This window comes from Taudactylus pleione, unplaced genomic scaffold, assembly GCF_031769625.1.
Source record: "Taudactylus pleione unplaced genomic scaffold, aTauple2 ptg000497l, whole genome shotgun sequence".
NCBI classification, from domain to species: domain Eukaryota; kingdom Metazoa; phylum Chordata; class Amphibia; order Anura; family Myobatrachidae; genus Taudactylus; species Taudactylus pleione.
The window spans coordinates 1,931,686-1,940,529 of NW_028284899.1; positions in this window are offsets into that span (position 1 = coordinate 1,931,686).

Consider the following 8,844-nt stretch of genomic DNA (forward strand, 5'->3'; position numbering starts at 1 on the left):
GGGCTATAGATAAATCCAGTACAGGCTAGAATAACCAGCAGCATAAGCATTGAGACACAGGTAATGGAAATATTCCAGGACACAGAGAGGACAAGAACAGGACCAGCTAGGCACACTGACGTATGACAAAATAAAGTGTAAATGTGTCCGTGCTATTCAAAGCGAGAACTCCTCCTTGTTGCTGCCACAGGCCAATGTGATCCCTTTCTTAACAATTATAATAAACTAAAACAGAAATGGGTGGATAGGTCTTGCAGGGCGCAAACATAATTAGTATGTAGGGGTACTGATTAGAAACGTATATGAAAAAGGAAATATAAGGGGTTAAACATAGGGTAAATAAAGTGAGTGAGGGCCTGATTCACTATGGATCGCTATTTTGCTACTGCACCTAATGCACATGCAATGCAGTTGCTAATATCAGCAATGAAATGCAAATGCATTGCGATTGCAGTATAACATTACGATCACAGACTCACATAAGGACGCCCACTTTCCCTTGTGTCTTATCCATAATACTTAGCAATATAGTGAAACAATCGGTAACATCGGACCCATACGCACACTTGCACAAGCCCAGCCCTTACTCAGAAATTGCTAACAGCCACGCACACTATCAGTGCTATGGCTGCATATGGCATCACAGTGGCTAAGTTATGCACGCCCCTGTAACAGCGTTGCAAAGCTCTGGCATGCCTGCGTTCGTCCGACCACCCCCCATCACCAGCCACAAACGCCACTTCCTGTCAATCACTCTGCTATGGGTCTGCGTAACCTCTGCGATCGCAGTCCCGATCACAGTGGCTGGTTCGCCCACACACACAGCGATGCGTAAGAATGCACAGAACGCAACAATCAGCCGATTGCGTGCATATTAGCAATTTGCAATCCTTGCTGAATCAGGCCCTGAGATTGCTTCTAAAAATGTGTAGGTAGTGGTACCGTGTAGAATTAAAGCAATTTTATTGTAAATATAAAAGAAAATACAGGTGTTGAACATAACATGAACAAGCATAAACAAAAGAGTGTTAAAAATCAGATTGCATAGGGTTAAATGTATATAAAAACCATTAAAAAAAGAGGAAAAAAGAAAAACCATATAATAAAGTTCTCCTCATTAATCCGAATGTTATCTAATGATATTGTGCAAGAAAGTTACAAATTGTTTGTATACACAATGTTGCAAAATGTTTCTCCAGTGCCTAACACCGGCTGTGGTTGCTGGTTGCAGATTCCACGTTTTACAAGGTTCCTTTGAGTATATGTTAATAAACGAAGAATAAATAAAATTCCTCTGGTTGTCAGATGTCCACATAAGTAGGATTCAGGAACATATATATATAAAAAAAAGGGGCAAAAATTGTTCCTTTGGTGCACGCACCTCCTACCTTGTCCTGCTGAGAAAAGGGAGGAAAAGAATGGTGACCTGTGGTGGTAGTCTGCAAAACGCAGCTTTAAGGGTACATTCCGGTTGTGAGTGAAATGCCTGATTCAGAGCCGCTCGCACATCTGCGCATGTGTATGGGTCGTAATGCGCATGCGCCAACCAGTTAGTGCGGTCGGAAATCGTATGCTCGCAAAATAGCGAGGGGCTTGTAATTTGAGTGACAGGATGAGGCGTTTGTGGGTGGTAACAGGGGAAGGTGCCTGAAAACGGGGAGTGGAGATCCGAACGCAGGCGTGCCAAACGATCAAAACGGGCGTTTTAAGGGTGTGCATAATTAACAAAGCAGCATCATTGACCACGTCACTTGGTTGTCTCTTAGCCAGAACTGCTCGCATGATTGCGGTAGGAAAATGTTACCACAAGAATAGCGAGCAGTTCATACGCCTTTTGATGTACTCGATTAATGTAATAAATAGCGGAGATGACGTATGATACGAGCGGCCTAGGGGCATCTTTAGAAAATAGCGAGCACATGTTTCGGACGCTCGCTCAGACATAGAGCCGTCAACAGACTGCAAAGAGCGAGCGCTCAATTTAAATAGCCAGCCCCTTTTTCTGAACGAGCGAGCGCAAATAGCGTCCGGCTCTGAATGAGGTCCTCTGTTCAAAATCTTTATATACTATAGATTACAGGTTCTCAAACTCTGTCCTCAGGACCCCAAACAGTGCATGTTTTCCAGGTCTCCTCACAGAATCACAATCTGAATAATTAGCTCCACCTTTTAAAATGTGTCAGTGAGTAATGACTACATCTGTGCACCTGCTGGGTGACCTGGAAAACATGAACTGTGTGGGGTCCTGAGGACCGAGTTTGAGAAGCACTGCTATAGATTCTTCAAAAATGTGAATTTACAAATATAGTGCAAGATGGCATATCACAGCATGGCAAAGCAAAATTGGAGCTTCAACATTTTATTAGCCTAATGTCGCACCTCTGCAAAATGGCCTGTTCCAACTTTATCTCTACAGTCCTGGCATACAGTCTCCCGCCTGTAGCAATGATGCCATGGCAGTGGAAATAACAGATGGGAGGGCTCTTTATAAAGAATGCTACAACATGATGGGCATAGCACCATAGTAGATACTGTGGTGCTGCCATGCCAGCAGGGCCGGATTAAGGACTGTGGGGGCCCCTGGGCAACAAACTTGTGGGGGGCCCTATATACCACCATTTCTCATCACCCTAGGATATTTTTTTCTTTCTATTCACCTTAATGCCCCTCTTGCAATGCCCACTGTAGAAGTACCCCTTATGCAATGTCCCAGTAATGGTCCCCCCTATGCAGTGCTCCTTATGCAGTGCCCCCTGTAGTAGTCCTCCCTATGCAGTGCCCCCTGTAGTAGTCCTCCCTATGCAGTTCCCCCTGTAGTAGTCCTCCCTATGCAGTGCCCCCTTTAGTAGTGCCCCTTATGCAGTGCCCCCAGTATTGGTCTTCCCTATGCAGTGCCCCTTATATAATGCCCACAGTAGTGGTCCCCCCTATACAGTGCCCCCAAGTAGTTGTCCTCCATATGCATTGCCCTCAGTAGTAGTCCCCCCTATGCATTGCCCCCAGTAGTAGTCCACCCCTATACAGTGCCCCCAATAGTAATCTCCCCTGCGCAGTGTCCTTTATATAGTGCCCCCAGTAGTATTCCCCTGAAAGCATTGCCCCCAGTAGTAGTAGTCCCCTATACAGTGCCCCCAGTAGTAGTTCCCCCATGCTCTGCCCCAGTAGCAGTCCCCCCCTATACAGTGCCCCCAGTAGTAGTCCCCCCATGCTCTGCCCCCAGTAGTAGTCCCCCCTATACAGTGCCCCCACTTGTAGTCCCCCATGCTCTGCCCCCAGTAGTAGTCCCCCCATACAGTGCCCCCTATGCATTGCCCCTAGTAGCACCCCCCCTATACAGTGCCCCCATGAAGTGGCCTCCCTATACAGGGACGCCTGTAGCGCTCCCCCCTATGCTGTGACAGTGCTGCCCCACACGCATACGCAGCACACAAAAAAAAAAACTTACCTGAATCCCCGCTCCTAACACGAGTCCCGGCTCTTCTGTTTCACAGATGGGAGAGACGTCAGCGTCATGACGTCTCTCCCATCATCACCAGCTGCGGGGGGGAGCTGGAAGGCGGAGCTCATGAGTGAGCTCCAGCCGGCTCCCTCAGCTGACGAAGCAGCCATTGAGAGTCTGTCTGACTCTCATCGGCTGCTGTAACATACACACAGCTGCCGCCGGCGGCTGTGTGTATGTCACTGTGTAGTGTGGTCGCTCTCACTGCGCGGTCTACACTACACTAGCGGGGGGGATACTAGCGGCGGGCGCAGACAGCACACTGCTGCTAGTGGGGGCCCCTCCATGTGTGGGGGCCCAGGGACGACCGCCCCTGTTGCCCCCCCCTTAATCCGGCCCTGCATGCCAGCTTTCTTATACCCCTTTTACACCGGAGCTAAAACCTGGGTTTTTGAAGGGTTAACCCGGGCAGCTCCCTGGTGTAAAAGGGGAGACCCAGGTAACTAGCAGGGTTTAACACGGGCGTAGACCGTGAAACCCTGCTGTGAGAACAGCGCACTCCGGGTCACGATGACCTGGAGTGCGCTGCTAGCCAGCCGATTGGTCCAGCTTCAGTGGCGCTTGGAGATGATGTAATCTCCAAGCGACCACTTTCATTCTGGAAAAGCCGGGTCTATGCAGACCCGACTCCGGTGTGAGCGGCGCTGACTCGGGAATATCCCAAGTCGGCGCTGGCAAAATTCCGGGTCTGATTCGGATAGGAACTTTGGAGCTGATTCAGAGCCGGACGCTATTTGCGGTCACTCGTTCAGAAAAAGGGGCTGGATATTTAAATTGAGCGCTCGCTTTTTTGTAAAGACGCCCCTTGGCCGCTCGTATCATACGTCATCTCCGCTATTTATTAGATTAATCGAGTACATCGAAAGGCGTCTGAACTGCTCGCAGTGCTTGTGGTAGGATTTCCCTATCGCTATCACTGCGAGCAGTTCAGGCTAAAAGACAACCAAGTGATGTGGTCGATGACGCTGCTTTGCTAATTATGCACACCCATTAAACGCCCATTTTGACCGTTTGGCACGCCTGTGTTCGGATCTCCACTCCCCGTTTTCAAGCACCTTCCCCTATTACCACCCACAAACGCCTCATTCTGTCACTCAAATTAGCAGGCACTCGCTGTTTTACGAGCATACGATTTCCGACCGCAATGACTGGTGGGCGCATGCGCATTACGGCCCATACTAATGCGCATATGTGTGAACATCGCTCGGAGCGAACGAGCGGCCGCTTACGAGCGGCTCTGAATCAGGCCCTTTGTTCCAACTCCGGGTCAGACCCGGAATTTAGGTGGAAAAGGGGTATAACCTGCTTTTCTGGGGTGACTGGGGGACAAAGCAGCAACTGGTTGAGGGCCATGGCAGATCCAGTTCTACTTCCTCTTTGTTCTCAAATGAAAAGAAAATAATACCAGAACAAAGTTAATATCTTATCAATTTGACTCAAACAATTAATGGAGCATACACACAGTCAGATTTTTCTTCAGATCTGAACGATAACGATTTAAAAAATCGTTCAATCGTTGATATCTGAAGGAAAATGTGACATATCTGACATGTTTGAACGATGAACAATGAACGTTGCGCATTCCCGATGGTCAGATAACGATATCTGACATCTGATGTGTTTGCAGTCAGTTTTGGATGATTTCAGTCATTTTAATGCAGTCAAAAATCGTTCATAGTTCAAATCGTTCAAATCGTTGGTCAAATCGTTTAATCATTCAAATCATTCAATCGTTCATCTGACACATCTGACACACATTTCTCAGTGCAAACAAATCTGAATTATAAAGTTAGGTACATACTATACCATTGCTTCTCAAATTTGTGTCCCAAACTGTTCATATTTTCCAGGCCTCCTCACAGAATCATAAGTGAAATAATTGAATAATAATCATTTAAAAATGTGTCAGTAAGTAATGAATACACCTGTGCACCTGCCAGGTTACCTGGAAAATGTGTACGTGAGTAATGAATACACCTGTGCACCTGCCAGGTTACCTGGAAAAAGTGACCTGTGTGGGGTCCTGAGGACAGTGGCCCTGATTCAGAGCCGGACGCTCTGACAGAGAGCTCGCTCTGAATCAGGGCTGGCCTTCTTGTTTTTTAGAGCGGCCTCCTGGCCGCTCGCATAGCTGTGGGTGACCACCCACAGCTATAGCGAGCGGCCAGGAAGATGGTCGCGATGGTAGGGTCTCGTTGCCGCAAGCCCCAAAAAGACTTCGGCTCTCGCAGAGCCGAAATCTCTCCCACTGACATCACTCGTGATGTCAGTGGGGCCAGCCCCAAATGGAGGCGTTCACATGGGAACGCCGTTTGGGCAGCCTCTCCCCCGGCCCGCCCACCAAAGGGGGCGTGCTGTCACTCAACATCGGCAGCATGCCCCCATTGGTGCGAGACCAAGAGCGACGGTTCGCTATCCGGGTCTTGCGCATGCGCACGACAGAGCCGGCTCCGTCGTGCGCATGTGCACTGGGCCACCATCGGGCCACTAGTGATGTCAGTGGGAGTGATTTTGGCTCTGATAGAGCCAAAATCACTCAAGGGCTTGCGGTCACCGAGACCCTACCGCAGGGTCTCGTTGCAAGCCCGATGGTCGCGATGGTCCTGACCATCGCGACCATCATCATGGATGCTCACATAGCTGTGGGTGGTAACCCACAGCTATACGAGTGTCCAAGAGGCCGCTCCATTTTTAGGGAGGAGGGCCCTGAGTCAGAGCGAGCGCTCTGGTCAGAGCGTTCAGCTCTGAATCAGGCCCTGAGTTCTCTTTTCTCACTCGTAAAACTCTTAGCTTCAATTACCAGAAATGTGAAGGCTGGATTGAATGTTTTATTGGCATTGGCTCCAGGTGGCTTTATAAATCGGTCAGGGATTAAGATAGGTGTTGGTATCCCTTGTCGGACTTCTGCTGTGGGGATATTGGGCCTGATTCAGACTCAGCACAGCGCAAGCGGCTGTCGATGTTGATCGACAGCTCACCCCATTTTGTAGGTGGGTAAGGGGGGGGGGTGGATGAACAAACGGAGGCGTTCCCGAAGGTACACCTGCCGTTTGTGGGCGTCCCTACGGACATCGCTCGTGATGTCAGTAGTGAACTTTCTGCTCTATTAGAGCTGGAAGTCCACTCGGCATTGCGAGTGCTGAGACCCTACCTTAGGGTGTCCTTGCAATGCTGATGGTCGCGATAATTGCGACCATCTGCTGCCCGCCCACACTAGCTGTGGGTGGGCACCCACAGCTTAGCGAGCGGACAGGAAAAAATAAATAAAGATATACTCCCCACCCTGATTCAGACTGTGAGCGGCTCAGAATCAGGCCCATAGACCGGCGGAATTAAGGGCCTGATTCAGAGCCAGACGCTATATGCGCTCGCTCGTTCCGAAAAAGGGGGTGGCTATTTAAATTAACCGTTCGCTCTTTGCGGTCTGTTGACGCCTCCATGTCTGAACGAGCGAACAAAACATGCGGACGGTTTTTTGTACAAAACGCCCCCTGGCCGCTCGCATCATACGTCATATCCGCTATTTATTAGATTAATCGAGTACATCGAACGGCGTATGAACTGCTCGCTATTCTTGTGGTTGGATTTTCCTACCGCAATCTTGCGAGCAGTTCTGACTATAAAATAACCAAGTAACGTGGGCAATGATGCTGCTGTATTAATTATGCACACCCTTAAAACGCCCGCTTTGACCTTTAAGCACACCTGCGTTCTGAATTCCACTCCCCGTTTTCAAGCACCTTCCCGTTACCACCCACATAGGCCTCATTCTATCACTCAAAAAAGCAGGCATTCGCTATATTGCGAGCACACGATTTTCGGCCGCACTGACTGGTTCGCGCATGCGTATTACAATCCATACGCATGCGCAGATGTGCGAACATCGCTCGGAACGAACGAGCGGCCGCTTATGAGCGACTCTGAATGAGACCCTAAGTCCGCCTGTCTATAAACTACATCTCATTGACATCCATATCCTGCAACAATGCAGTAATACATGAAAATAATTCCTTGTTCAAGGAGATACTAAGGGTAATTTTTAAAGCTTAGAGAGAGAAAAAAATTGTGAGAGATAAATCAGCTTCTAAATTACATTTTACAGGCTGATTCATTGATTCTTTAACTCTCACAATTCTATATCTCCCCAAGCTTTGATAAATACCCTTTAAATCTCAAACTTAACTGCGCATGCACGAATCACCGGGGAAATGACCGCAGTGGCCATTTTCCCAGTGATTTTTTGCAGCGCCGGGCCGACAGAGAGGTAAGTATATGTAATTGGGTGCAAGACGTGCGGTGTGTGGGTCCCCCTGGATACAGGGGCCCCTGTGCGTCAAACACATTGTACCCATTATAAATATGCCCCTGCTTATTAATTAATTAATTAATTAATTAATATGACTAAAGAATTTATAGAAAAGGTCAGAAAACCATACCTATGCCTCTGGGGTAGAAATCTGCTTTCAATTATTTGCCCCTCGGCAAAGAATAAATGATGAGAGTTTCTGTGTTCCCAGTACGTATGGTAAAAGATTAACCCTGCATCTGCTGTCAACTACAAGTGTAAACTAATGAGAGTACAGAAGGAAAAGTTCTGACAGAATATTGTCTTTCTGTGTGAGTGCAGATATAGCAGTGTCCTAAAATATTATTGACACTCAAAGTAGGGGTGAATAAATACAACTAATCATTTTGATACAATTAAAAGTTAATCTCACATAGAAACAAACAACAGTTAATTTTCCATATAGGTTTCATTTTTAGGGACAGGTACAATTAATAATTCTTATATAATCGATAGAAGAAAAATGAAAAGAACATCTTTCGCCCTCAGGCTTGATTACGGTCTGTGTGATCAAGCCTGAGGGTGAAATGTACATGTAGGTCCTGACGGGACACACCGGGATCCCTGCCTCAAACAGCAGCTCCTACATTGACTTGGGACAAGGTAAACATACTTTCTCTTATACTATACTCGGAATGACAGGTAGTGAGGGTAACTTCACCAAGGGAATCCATCCCCCATACCTCTTCAGATAAGAGCTAGTAAACTTTAACCTTGAGTACTATGGGCCTAATTCAGAGATAAACGCAACTGCAATTTGCACGCTGATCGAGCGATTATTTGCCATTGCGCATGCATATGCATAGCAGTGCGCGAAGGCAGCAGTGCGACCGCTCTGCATTCACACAGACCACAGATGCAAATTGCAGATTGATTGACAGGAAGTGACCGTTTGGGGGTGGAGACGGGGTGGTTAGCGAAACGCAGGCGTGCCTGGCTGTTTGAACGCCGTGCATAAATTAGCCACTACAATTCCATACGCAGCTCTGCGTGGTAGAAG